Source organism: Coregonus lavaretus, assembly GCF_964263955.1.
Source record: "Coregonus lavaretus genome assembly, chromosome: 16".
In the NCBI taxonomy this organism is placed as follows: domain Eukaryota; kingdom Metazoa; phylum Chordata; class Actinopteri; order Salmoniformes; family Salmonidae; genus Coregonus; species Coregonus lavaretus.
Window position 1 is genome coordinate 47,720,675 of NC_140003.1, and position 14,082 is coordinate 47,734,756.

General features: G+C 43.6%; 1 pseudogene across 1 annotated transcript in view; it reads left to right on the top strand.

The window, feature by feature from the left end:
- Positions 1 to 14,082, top strand: part of LOC311143871 (receptor-type tyrosine-protein phosphatase-like N) — a 49,038-nt pseudogene that overhangs the window by 2,503 nt on the left and 32,453 nt on the right. The window contains exons 2-4 of the transcript in view: positions 1 to 49; positions 2,148 to 2,286; positions 2,723 to 3,122. The exon at positions 1 to 49 is cut by the window's left edge and continues 62 nt beyond it. The product of the transcript in view is annotated as a receptor-type tyrosine-protein phosphatase-like N (transcript). The remainder of the gene's footprint in view (positions 50 to 2,147; positions 2,287 to 2,722; positions 3,123 to 14,082) is intronic.

The following is a 14,082-nucleotide window of genomic DNA, read 5'->3' on the forward strand; positions in this document are numbered from 1 at the left end:
CCTGTTCTGAAGAGGATGCAGGAAGTACTCAAGCAGCTCATGCTACAGGGTGAGTCAACACCCTAACACACCCCTGCGTAGGGTCTTATCTATGTGTTGAAAATCTAGGGGCTCTATTTTAACACACCTAAGATAATGGTAAGTCTTAGCGCTGTACGTCCAGAGGTGAGTCACAAATATTTGTACTATTTTCACAGCCATAATTATGAGCCCAATAGCTGGCGGTGGCGCATTTAGGGTTTTGATGAATGAACAAGTTGTTGGTGTGACGAGGCCTTGGCGACTCACTGGCCAATCGATACATTCATTGGCTTAATACTGCATGCCTTCTGTCTCAAGTTCTGTAGGTTATCGATGGTCTTTGCATTGTCGTCAACTCCAGTTCGGCTTGGGGCACGGAGTATTCTCGTCCTGGTCGACTGTGGATTGATACTACAGTTTATTAAATAGTAATTAAATAGGGTACAGTAACTACGGTAACGAGTAGTAGCAACAGTGGTCCCCTGTAGCCCAGTTGGTAGAGCATGGTGCTTGCAACGCCAGGGTTGTGGGTTTGTTTCCCACTGGGGGCCAGTATGAAAATGTATGCACTCACTAACTGTAAGTCGCTCTGGATAAGAGCGTCTGCTAAATGACGTAAAAATAAAACAATTCCAGTGTTTTGCTCAATAGCCGATGTTTGGAGTGTTGGCAGTCAACATTGTTGTAATTGGCTTCAACTAGCCTAGCCTACGTGTCGCACTTCTCCTAAAATAAAATATAACTTCTTCTGTATGTGTGAGGCACGTTCTCAATAAGCAAAATATAGCCTGTCGTTGATACTGCACTATAGGACAGATGAATTGAAATAATCTTGGAGGACTGCGTTTTTTGAGATGGGAATGGATACTTTAACAAGCTAAACGCAGCATGCAGGTGTGTGTATGTTTCAGGGTGTGCAGTGTAATTTTCAATTCAAGGCACTCTTGACGAATAGACCATTTAAACACTTTTTCTGGATGGGCTACTTTGCAAGGCCAGGACAAAAATGAAGACAATGCATTGCTGTTGAACCAGCCATCGTTATAGTAGCATAGCATTCGCACGTCTATATAAAATACTAGGCTCCTGTCAATTGTATCGTTGCCTATGTGTGACATGGCGTTATAGGAGGACTGAAAAGTTTGGAGCTTGTCTTTGGTAACAGGATGAGGAGCGCTCTTTGAAAATGGGGATGGATAACCTATACTATTTTCCCTCACTGTATGTGAATTGTGAATAATGAAAAAGCATGGGGGGTAAAAACCTCAAAGATAATTCTAATCAATCAATAACATTTATTTATAAACCCCTTTTTAGCAGTTGTCACAAAGCGCTTTACAGACACCCAACCTAAAACCCCAGAGAGCAAGCAATGCAGATGTAGATGTAGTCCCCTGTAGCTCAGTTGGTAGAGCATGGCGCTTGCAACGCCAGGGTTGTGGGTTCGATTCCCACGGGGTGGGGGCAGTATGAAAAATGTATGCGCTCACTAACTGCAAGTCGCTCTGGATAAGAGCCTCTGTCAAATGTAAGCACGGTGGCAAGGAGAAACTCAGAAGCACTCTCAGTAGACCATTTAAAACCCCTTTATTCATAGGATAATGGCCAGGGGATGAAGAATGCACCTGTGTGATGCTTCTAAACCAGCAGGCTTGGTTTTTCATTAAACGAAAAGGGGGGGGGAAACCAATGTTGTTTTTTTGTTTCTAAATACGAGATTCACTGGCACAAAAGATACATCTCTCCTTCCATATGCACTGTGCGTCATGGCTGGATAGGCTGCACTTTCGCTCCATTATCAACTGTGTTACTGTTGGTCTTCCCAACTTCCCATTAGCTCTGCATGAAATTGTCACTTTTGCCCCTGTCTTTAAGGACACACCTCAAATATGACCACCCCTCCCACCTCAGCTCAAGCGAGCTGGTGTTCGACAGGTAAACCTGGGGTTAGGGCTGGAAAATGCCAGTGCACCAGTTTGACATGAAAATAGAGCCCCCTGTGTTACAATGATTTTTAAAAAATCTAATTTAACCAAAAATCCACTGATGTTCAAATACAACATTGATGTTTCTGAAAATATAAATTACCTAAGCAAATATTATTTATCCCAATTGTCCAATTGTAGGTCTGTCCTGGCAGGATGACATCACCCAGTACATTGTTGCCAAAGAGCTGAGCAGAGTTCCTCACACCCCACGGTCCTCAAAGGCCTCCTTCTCCTCCTCCTCCTCCTCCTCCTCCTCCTCCTCCTCCTCCTTCTCACAGTAAGGATTCTAATAGATTTTAGAGAATCTAAAGTTGACCTTTAGGCCTTCTCCCAGCTGGTCTATCCAGTCTTATCTTGCCACTGTGTAGCTGTAAATTGTTGTTTTTTTTCCAAGGCCTCCTCCTCCTCCCAGTAACGATGCTTACAGCAACTAAAGGTGGATTTAGACCAGTGGGCCTTTTCTCTAGACTATCCAACATTGTCTTCTGTGTCTTATAGCCTCTGTGTAGTTGTAGACGGAAGCAGCGCTATGCTCAGGGCCCATATTCACACTCGGAGTGCCCCATGTCCGTATAATATTTTATTAACTGACCTATGACCTATGACCTATAACGCAAAGCTGATCCTATATCAGCACTCCTATTCTAAGCTCTTTGTTGAATGACTCTCCCTGATCTGCTAAACTCTCCCCCTTGGCGTGTCCTCTCTACCAGACCCAAGCAGAGCTCCTCCAATCAGGGAGGATACCCCAGCAGCTCCTCCAATCAGGGAGGATACGCCAGCAGCTCCTCCAATCAGGGAGGATATCCCAGCAGCTCCTCCAATCAGGGAGGATACCCCAGCAGCTCCTCCAATCAGGGAGGATACCCCAGCAGCTCCTTCAATCAGGGAGGATATCCCAGCAGCTCCTCCAATCAGGGAGGATATCCCAGCAGCTCCTCCAATCAGGGAGGATATCCCAGCAGCTCCTCCAATCAGGGAGGATATCCCAGAGGCTCCTCCAAGTCGGGGGCCAGTCAGGCTGACCGTTACCAGGACTACATGATAGTAGACCATCCCCAGTCCCCCCTACGCATGCGGACGTCTCCCATGGACCCCTATACCTACCAACAGGTACTGTAGGCTACCGCCATACATGTTAACACAGACACTCAGACACACACAGCAAACTTGGTATTGTAAAGATATAATGTGTTCCCTTTCAGTAAACTCAGCTATGGGGAGTTTGCGCGCTAGCGCCCTCTACTGAAGAACAATGGAATAACACTGTGTCTCACTGGAAGCCCCGCCTTCCACAGGTGATTCATACCTTCAATTCTTCCGCACTTCACCTCGACCTAAACAAAACGATTCACGCATTTCTTAAAAAACTAACATTGGAACACAAAATGTATCAGGCTTTACTCCAACTTTGCCTCAAATTCTGTGCACAAATCTGTTTACGTCCCTGTTAGTGAGCATTTCGCCTTTGCCAAGATAATCCATCCACCTGACAGGTGTGGCATATCAAGAAACTGATTAAACAGCATGATCATTACACAGGTGCACCTTGTGCTGGGGACAATAAAAGGCCACTCTAAAATGTGCAGTTTTGTCACAACACAATGCCAAAGATGTCTCAAGTTTTGAGGGAGCGTGCAATTGGCATGATGACTACAGGAATGTCCACCAGAGCTGTTGCCAGAGAATTTTATTTTAATTTCTATACCAACTTCGTTTTAGAGAATTTGGCAGTACGTCCAACCGGCCTCACAACCGCAGACCACGTGTAACCATGCCAGCCCAGGACCTCCACATCTGGCTTCTTCACCTGCAGGATCGTCTGAGACCAGCCACCTGGACAGCTGATTAAACTGTGGGTTTGCAAAACCAAATAATTTCTGTACAAACTGTCAGAAACCGTCTCAGGGAAGCTCATCAGCGTGCTCGTCGTCCTCACCATGGTCTTGACCTGACTGCAGTTCGTGGTCGTAACCAACTTTTTCAGTGGGCAAATGCTCACCTTCGAGAAGTGTGCTCTTCACTGATTAATCCCGTACCAGGCAGATGGCAGACAGCATGTATGGCGTCGTGTGGGTGAGCGGTTTGCTGATGTGAACATTGTGAATAGAGTGCCCCATGGTGGCGGTGGGCTTATGGTATGGGCAGGCATAAGCTACGGACAACGAACACAATTTAATTTTATCAATGGCAATTTGAATGCACAGAGATACCGTGACGAGATCCTGAGGCCCATTGTCGTGCCATTCATCCGCCACCATCACCTAATGTTTCAGCATGATAATACACAGCCCCATGTCGCAAGGATCTGTACAAAATTCCTGGAAACTGAAAATGTCCCAGTTCTTCCATGGCCTGCCTACTCACCAGACATGACACCCATTGAGCATGTTTGGGATGCTCTGGATCGACGTGTACGACAGCATGTTCCAGTTCCCGCCAATATCCAGCAACTTCACACAGCAATTCAAGAGGAGTGCAACAACATTCCACAGGCCACAATCAACAGCCTAATCAACTCTATGTGAAGGAGATGTGTCGCACTGCATGAGGAAAATGGTGGTCACACCAGATACTGACAGGTTTTCTGATCCAGGCCCCTACTTTTTTTTTAAATGTATTTGTGACCAACAGATGCATATCTATATACCCAGTCATGTGAAATCCATAGATTAGGACCTAATTATTTTATTTCAATTGACTGATTTCCTGGGCCAGTAATCAAAAGGTTGCTGGTTCGAATCCCCAACTTGACTAAGTGAGCAATCTGGTGATGTACCTTTGTCCAAGGCACTTAACCCTAATTGCTCCTGTAAGTTTTCTGGATAAGAGCGTCTGCTAAATGACTAATATGTAAATGTTGTATATAAAACACTGATAGACAAGGACAGTTGCACACATTAACAAAACAACTACTAAATAATAATACAAACAATACAACTAAGAAGAATGTGTCCATGAGATGTTGTTAGATATTTTTTTAAAGCTCATTTTGCTGTTTGTTTGAGTAATTGGAGATGGAAGGGAGTTCCATGCGATCATGGCTCTGTATACAACTGTGCGTTGTCGTGAATTAGTTTTGGACTTGGGGACTGTGAAGAGACCCCTGGTGGCATGTCTTGTCGGGTATGTATGGGTGTCTGAGCTGAATGTTATGTGATTATGGCAAAAATCTGGATTTTTCATTACAGTAATGCTTCTCATAAAAACTAGAAGAGAAGCAGTTAATATCTCGTCAACCCTCAAACAGGAAAGACTGGAATGCATGTTGTTAGTTCTGTATGTGCAGAAGCATGCAGGTAAGGGCAGCTGCAGCTCTGCTAGGTCTTTCTTTGCTGCACTTGACCATATTACCGAACAGTGATCAGGATGGGACAAGTCATACAACTTTGTCAGTATGACTTGACCATGATAATGGACCATCCAATGTTATACCTAGGAGTTTAGCTTAATAAAATTGCTCAATGGTCACACCCTTGATACATAACTCCAGTTTAAGGTTTAGGTCTTAGAGAATGTTTTGAACCAAATACAATGTTTTTAGTTGTAGATGTTTTTAAGACCAGTTTATTATTAATCCCCCATTCTGATACTGACTGGAACTCCTTATTTAGCATCTCAGTGAGCTCACTGTCTTTGGGTGCTGACACAGCTCATATACATAATGTATATATACTATATATAATAGTGGAGTCTTTTTGTTTAGACATGTAGCTAGCTAGCTAAACAATGAACAATAATCCCAACTCATGACGGTACTAGCAAAGCAAATGGCTCTGAGATACGAATAATATTAATACACAGATCATACACGTGACGTTAGCTAGCTAGCCAGCCAGCTGACGTTAGCTAGCTAGCTAACAGTACGTTTTAACTTGCAATGAAAACGACTTTCTGACAAATTAGAAACTTATAATATCTGAAAATGTAGATAGACACTAACCCGTATATATGGATGAATGCTTCACCCTCTCTGTCATGGATGCCATGGTTGCCCTTAGTTTGAAGATGTAATCTGGAGACAGGTGTTTTATACAACATTTTTTATTTTTTATTGTAAAACAAACAAGAAATAAGACAAAAAAAAACAGAAAACTTGAGTGTGCATAACTATTCACCACCACCAAAGTCAATTCATTGTAGAGCCACCTTTTGCAGCAATTACAGCAGCAAGTCTCTTGGGGTATGTCTCTATAAGCTTGGCACATCTAGCCACTGGGATTTTTGCCCATTCTTCAAGGCAAAACTACTTCAGCTCCTTCAAGTTGGATGGGTTCCGCTGGTGTACAGCAATCTTTAAGTCATACCACAGATTCTCAGTTGGATTGAGGTCTGGGCTTTGACTAGGCCATTCCAAGACATTTAAATGTTTCCCCTTAAAGCGCTCGAGTGTTGCTTTAGCAGTATGCTTAAGGTCATTGTCCTGCTGGAAGGTGAACCTTTGTCCCAGTCTCAAATCTCTGGAAGACTGAAACAGGTTTCCCTCAAGAATTTCCCTGAATTTAGCGCCATCCATCATTCCTTCAATTCTGACCAGTTTCCCAGTCCCTGCCGATTAAAAACATCCCCACAGCATGATGCTGCCACCACCATTCTTCACTGTGGGGATGGTGTTCTCGGGGTGATGAGAGGTGTTGGGTTTGTGCCAGACATAGCGTTTCACTTAATGGCCAAAAAGCTCAATTTTTTGTCTCATCTGAACAGAGTACCTTCTTCCATATGTTTGGGGAGTCTCCCACATGGCTTAAGTAATTGCTTTTTTCTGGCCACTCTTCCATAAAGCCCAGCTCTGTGGAGTGTATGGCTTAAAGTGGTCCTATGGACAGATACTCTAATCTCCACTGTGGAGCTTTGCAGCTCCTTCAGGGTTATCTTTGGTCTCTTTGTTGCCTCTCTGATTAATGCCCTACTTGCCTGGTCCATGAGTTTTGATGGGCGGCCCTCTCTTGGCAGGTTTGTTGTGGTGCCATATTCTTTCAGTTTTTTATAATGGATTTAATGGTGCTCCGTAGGATGTTCAAAGTTTCTGATATTTTTTTATAACCCAACCCTGATCTGTACTTCTCCACAACTTTGTCCCTGACCTGTTTGGAGAGCTCCTTGGTCTTCATGGTGCCGCTTGCTTGGTGGTGCCCCTTGCTTAGTGGTGTTGCAGACTCTGGGGCCTTTCAGAACAGGTGTATATATACTGAGATCATGTGACAGATCATGTGACACTTAGATTGCACACAGGTGGACTTTATTTAACTAATTTTGTGACTTCTGAAGGTAATTGGTTGCACCAGATCTTATTTAGGGGCTTCATAGCGAAGGGGGTGAATCCATATGCACGCGCTACATTTCCGTTATTTATTTTTTAGAATTTTTTGAAACAAGTACTTTTTTTCATTTCACTTTACCAATTTGGACTATTTTGTGTATGTCCATTACATTTAATCCAAATAAAAATCAATTTAAATTACAGGTTGTAATGCAACAAAATAGGAAAAAACGCCAAGGGGGATGAATACTTTTGCAAGGCATTGTAGGCCTAGCTTCCTGGAACGGATCACGTCATATTATCCATTTATTTCAACCAATCATCAGTCATCTTAGTCAGTCACGTTGAGTTCCCTTCTCTATATGCACGCTGAAAGTCAGTAGTTAATTTGATCTCTGAAAAAAAGAGCATTGTATTTGGTCAAACACAATTCTCTCCATCAGTTTACTAAGAAGAGGCAGCAAACTGATTGGGCGGCTGTTAGAGCCAGCAAAGGGTGCTTTACTATTTTTAGGCAGTGGAATTAACTTTAGCTTCCTGTGGACACACTCCTTTAGGCTTTGGTTAAAGATATAGCAAATAGTGGTGGCAACACAGTCTGCTACCATTCTCAATAGTTTCCCATCTAGGTTGTCTATACCTGGTGGCTTATCATTATTGATGGATAACAATAGTTTTTCCACCTCTTCCACAATAAATTCACCAAATTCAAAACAATCCTTCTCTTTCATTATTATATATTTTATTTTAAATATATGATAGTTCACTCTTCAATATTGTCTTCCCACTTCAGAGTTTTTTCACTTTGCTAGTGAAATAGTCATTGAAATTATTGACAATATGGAAAAGTTTTGTAATAAATGACCCATCAACTTCAATGAATGATGGAGATGAATTGGGTTTTCTGCCCATGATATCATTTAAGGTACTCAAGTATTTTTTTCAATTGTGTTTCATGTCATTAATCGTGGTTCAGTAATATAGTTTCTTTTTTTTGTTAAAAGTTTAGTCACAAAAATGTCTCAATTGACTGTCTGTCAATCAATCAGCTGAGCAGCCTTTTGCATAATTTTCTTTGAACCATAACATGTTTCAGTTCATCATCAATCCAGAGGGCTCCAACAGTTCTCACAGTTAGTTTCTAACAGGTGCAACAATTGGCTTGAATACTTTTACAAATACTTACAGTGCTGCATCTGGATTCACTGTCGTTAATGGTGCAGAGCAATACACTCTCAGTTCCCATTGGCTGATTAGTGACCATAACATTGTGGCAATAACGAAGAAGGCCTAAAGTAATTTATGATACATCATACAAAAGGTTCTCAGGAGTCTTGTTGGTCTGAGGAAGACAAACCCTAAGTTTGAGTTATTCACTGCATTAGCACACTCCGCCAACCCTGATGTTCTAGCTGTGTCTGTTCTAGCAGTTTTCCGTCTAGATAGAAGGGAGCGGAGTTGCAATCTACTGTAGAGATAGCCTGCAGAGCTCTATCATACTATCCAGGTCTGTGTCCAAACAGTTTGAGATTCTACTTCTAAAAATCCACCTTTCCAGAAATAAGTCTCTCACTGTTGCCGCTTGCTACAGACCCCCCCTCAGCCCCCAGCTGTGCCCTGAACACCATATGTGAATTGATTGCCCCCCATCTATCCTCAGAGTTCGTACTGCTTGGTGACCTAAACTGGGATATGCTTAACACCCCGGCCGTCCTACAATCTAAACTAGATGCCCTCAATCTCACACAAATTATCAAGGAACCTACCAGGTACAACCCTAAATCCGTAAACATGGGCACCCTCATAGATATCATCCTGACTAATTTACCCTCTAAATACACCTCCACTGTCTTCAACCAGGATCTCAGAGATCACTGCCTCATTGCCTGCATCCGTAATGGGTCCGCGGTCAAACGACCACCCCTCATCACTGTCAAACGCTCCCTAAAACACTTCAGCGAGCAGGCCTTTCTAATTGACCTGGCCCGGGTATCCTGGATGGATATTGACCTCATTCCGTCAGTAGAGGATGCCTGGTTGTTCTTTAAAAGTGCTTTCCTCTCCATCTTAAATAAGCATGCCCCATACAAAAAATTCAGAACTAAGAACAGATATAGCCCCTGGATCACCCCAGACTTGACTGCCCTTGACCAGCACAAAAACATCCTGTGGCGTACTGCATTAGCATCGAGTCAGGAACCAATATACACAATCAGTTAGGAAAGCAAAGGCTAACTTTTTCAAACAGAAATTTGCAATCTGTAGCACTAACTCCAAAAAGTTTTGGGACACTGTAAAGTCCATGGAGAATAAGAACACCTCCTCCCAGCTGCCCACTGCACTGAGGCTAGGAAACACTGTCACCACCGATAAATCTACGATAATCGAGAATTTCAACAAGCATTTTGCTACGGCTGGCCATGCTTTCCACCTGGCTACCCCTACCCCGGCCACCAGCTCTGCATTTACAAAATACAGTGAGGGAAAAAAGTATTTGATCCCCTGCTGATATTGTACATTTGCCCACTGACAAAGAAATGATCAGTCTATAATTTTAATGGTATGTTTATTTGAACAGTGAGAGACAGAAATAAGTATTTGACCCCCAATTAATCAGAAAGGTTTCTGGCTCCCAGGAGTCTTTTATACAGGTAACGAGCTGAGATTAGGAGCACACTCTTAAAGGGAGTGCTCCTAATCTCAGCTTGTTACCTGTATAAAAGACACCTGTCCACAGAAGCAATCAATCAATCAGATTCCAAACTCTCCACCATGGCCAAGACCAAAGAGCTCTCCAAGGATGTCAGGGACAAGATTGTAGACCTACACAAGGCTGGAATGGGCTACAAGACCATCGCCAAGCAGCTTGGTGAGAAGGTGACAACAGTTGGTGCGATTATTCGCAAATGGAAGAAACACAAAATAACTGTCAATCTCCCTCGGCCTGGGGCTCATCTCATGGAGATCATGCAAGATCTCATCTCGTGGAGTTGTTGTGATCATGAGAACGGTGAGGAATCAGCCCAGAACTACACGGGAGGATCTTGTCAATGATCTCAAGGCAGCTGGGACCATAGTCACCAAGAAAACAATTGGTAACACACTACGCCGTGAAGGACTGAAATCATGCAGCGCCCGCAAGGTCCGCCTGCTCAAGAAAGCACATATACAGGGCTGTCTGAAGTTTGCCAATGAACATCTGAATGATTCAGAGGAGAACTGGGTGAAAGTGTTGTGGTCAGATGAGACCAAAATCGAGCTCTTTGGCATCAACTCAACTCGCCGTGTTTGGAGGAGGAGGAATGCTGCCTATGACCCCAAGAACACCATCCCCACCGTCAAACATGGAGGTGGAAACATTATGCTTTGGGGGTGTTTTTCTGCTAAGGGGATAGGACAACTTCACCGTGGATGGGTATTCCAGCATGACAATGACCCAAAACACACGGCCAAGGCAACAAAGGAGTGGCTCAAGAAGAAGCACATTAAGGTCCTGGAGTGGCCTAGCCAGTCTCCAGACCTTAATCCCATAGAAAATCTGTGGAGGGAGCTGGAGGTTCGAGTTGCCAAACGTCAGTCTCGAAACCTTAATGACTTGGAGAAGATCTGCAAAGAGGAGTGGAACAAAATCCCTCCTGAGATGTGTGCAAACCTGGTGGCCAACTACAAGAAACGTCTGACCTCTGTGATTGCCAACAAGGGTTTTGCCACCAAGTACTAAGTCATGTTTTGCAGAGGGGTCAAATACTTATTTCCCTCATTAAAAATACAAATCAATTTATAACATTTTTGACATGCATAAATCTGAATACCAACTATTGAAAACTACTCAAGTTTGCAGACGACACCACTCTGGTTGGTCTCACTATCGACGGCGATGAGTCCATGGTGCAGTCGCAATAACCTGGAAATCAACACAGACAAAACCATGGAAATGGTGGCTGACCTCAGAACACGCCCCCCCCCCAGCTCTCCCCAGCTCAGCTGTCAGCTGGATAAATCATTCAAATTCAATCATCTCCCACAACCTCAAGTCACAAGAAGGCACGCCAGCTGATGTACTACTTGCGGCAGTTGAAAAAACTAAATCTCCCAGACAATCCTTATCCGGATTTATGCATCAATCGTTGAGTCCATCCTCACCTCCTCCATCACCGTCTGCCCGTTCCAAGGGCATGGTCCGGTCTGCAGAGAGGTTACCTTGTCCACTGGTACCACCCTGTCCTCCATCGAGGTCCTGCACCACTACCAGGGCAAGAAGCGTGCAGGAAAGATCATCGCCGACCCCTCCCACCCCAGTCACCCCTTCTTAAAAAAAAAATGATCCTCAGGTCAATCATGACCAAAACCACCGGCAACCTGAATAGTTTCTTTCCCCTGTGGCCCTCACTGACTGACCATCTGGCCCACTAAAGGACTATGCACTCTAGGCTACACACCACATCAAGCCATCTCTGAACTGTACTTAAAATAGCTGCACTATACTGCATTGCACTCTGTTCATCTCTCTGCATTTTAAATCAATAAATCAATCAATCAAATTTATTTATAAAGCCCTTTTTACATGAGCAGATGTCACAATGTGCTATACAGAAACCCAGCCTAAAACCCTAAACAGCAAGCAATGCTGTATGTAGAAGCATAATAATTATAACAGTACATGGCCATTAAGGCCAGATTTTTCTCCAAGATGTTCAAACGTTCATAGATGACCAGCAGGGTCAAATAATAATCACAGTGGTTGTAGAGGTTGCAACAGGTCAGTACATCAGGAGTAAATGTCACTTGGCTTTTCATAGCCGGGCATTTAGAGGTTGAAATAGCAGGTGCGGTAGAGAGAGAGAGTTGAAAACAGCAGGTCTGGGACAAGGTAGCACGTCCGGTGAACAGGTCAGGGTTCCATAGCCGCAGGCAGAAGAGTTGAAACTGGAGCAGCAGCACGACCAGGTGGACTGGGGACAGCCAGGAGTCATCAGGCCAGGTAGTCCTGAGGCATGGTCCTAGGGCTCAGGTCCTCCGGGAGGGGAGGGAGAGAGAGAGTACATTCATACTGATACTGTACAACGGTATACCCAATGTATATTTGTATACCTGCTCATTCTCTTATAGCTCTAGGCCACTGTATATATATATATATATATATATATATATATATATATATATATATATATATATATATATATATATATATATATATAATTTTTATTAGTATTTATTATTTTTTGGGGGGGTAGATCAGCTTTAATATTGCAGATAGATTGTAACTTCCATCGATGTAATTGTCTGCATCACTTCCAATCCCCCATATGTTTTTTTTATGTTTCTTTCTCTATATATATATATATATATATATACACACACACATACATACATATATGCATATACATACATATTTTATTATTTTATTATTTTTCCACAAATTGACAGGTATTTACCTTTGTATATTTGTATACCTGTTCATTCTCATAAGCTCTAGCTCTCTACCGCATCAAATAAAATAAAATAAAATACAATTAAATCACATTTTATTTGTCACATACACGTGTTTAGCAGATGTTATAGCGGGTGTAGCGAAATGCTTGCGCTTCTAGCTCCGACAGTGCAGTAATATCTAACAATTCCACAACATATACCCAATACACACAAATCTAGTAAGGAATGGTTTAAGAATATATACATATATAGACGAGCGATGACAGAGCGGCAAGGACTAAGATACAGTAGAATATTATAGAATAGAATGCAGTATATACATATGAGATGAGTAGTGCAAGATATCATTTGAGTCAGTTGGAGGTGTACCTGTGGATGTACACTGCTAAAAAATATAAAGGGAACACTTAAACAACACAATGTAAATCCAAGTCAATCACACTTCTGTGAAATCAAACTGTCCACTTAGGAAGCAACACTGATTGACAATAAATTTCACATGCTGTTGTGCAAATGGAATAGACAACAGGTGGAAATTATAGGCAATTAGCAAGACACCCCCAATAAAGGAATGGTTCTGCAGGTGGTGACCACAGACCACTTCTCAGTTCCTATGCTTCCTGGCTGATGTTTTGGTCACTTTTGAATGCTGGCGGTGCTTTCACTCTAGTGGTAGCATGAGACGGAGTCTACAACCCACACAAGTGGCTCAGGTAGTGCAGCTCATCCAGGATGGCACATCAATGCGAGCTGTGGCAAGAAGGTTTGCTGTGTCTGTCAGCGTAGTGTCCAGAGCATGGAGGCGCTACCAGGAGACAGGCCAGTACATCAGGAGACGTGGAGGAGGCCGTAGGAGGGCAACAACCCAGCAGCAGGACCGCTACCTCCGCCTTTGTGCAAGGAGGAGCAGGAGGAGCACTGCCAGAGCCCTGCAAAATGACCTCCAGCAGGCCACAAATGTGCATGTGTCTGCTCAAATGGTCAGAAACAGACTCCATGAGGGTGGTATGAGGGTCCGACGTCCACAGGTGGGGGTTATGCTTACAGCCCAACACCGTGCAGGACGTTTGGCATTTGCCAGAGAACACCAAGATTGGCAAATTCGCCACTGGCTCTTCATAGATAAAAGCAGGTTCACGCTGAGCACATGTGGCAGACGTGACAGAGTCTGGAGATGCCGTGGAGAACGTTCTGCTGCCTGCAACATCCTCCAGCATGACCGGTTTGGCGGTGGGTCAGTCATGGTGTGGGGTGGCATTTCCATGTGCTTGCCAGAGGTAGCCTGACTGCCAATAGGTACCGAGATGAGATCCTCAGACCCCTTGTGAGACCATATGCTGGTGCAGTTGGCCCTGGGTTCCTCCTAATGCAAGACATTGC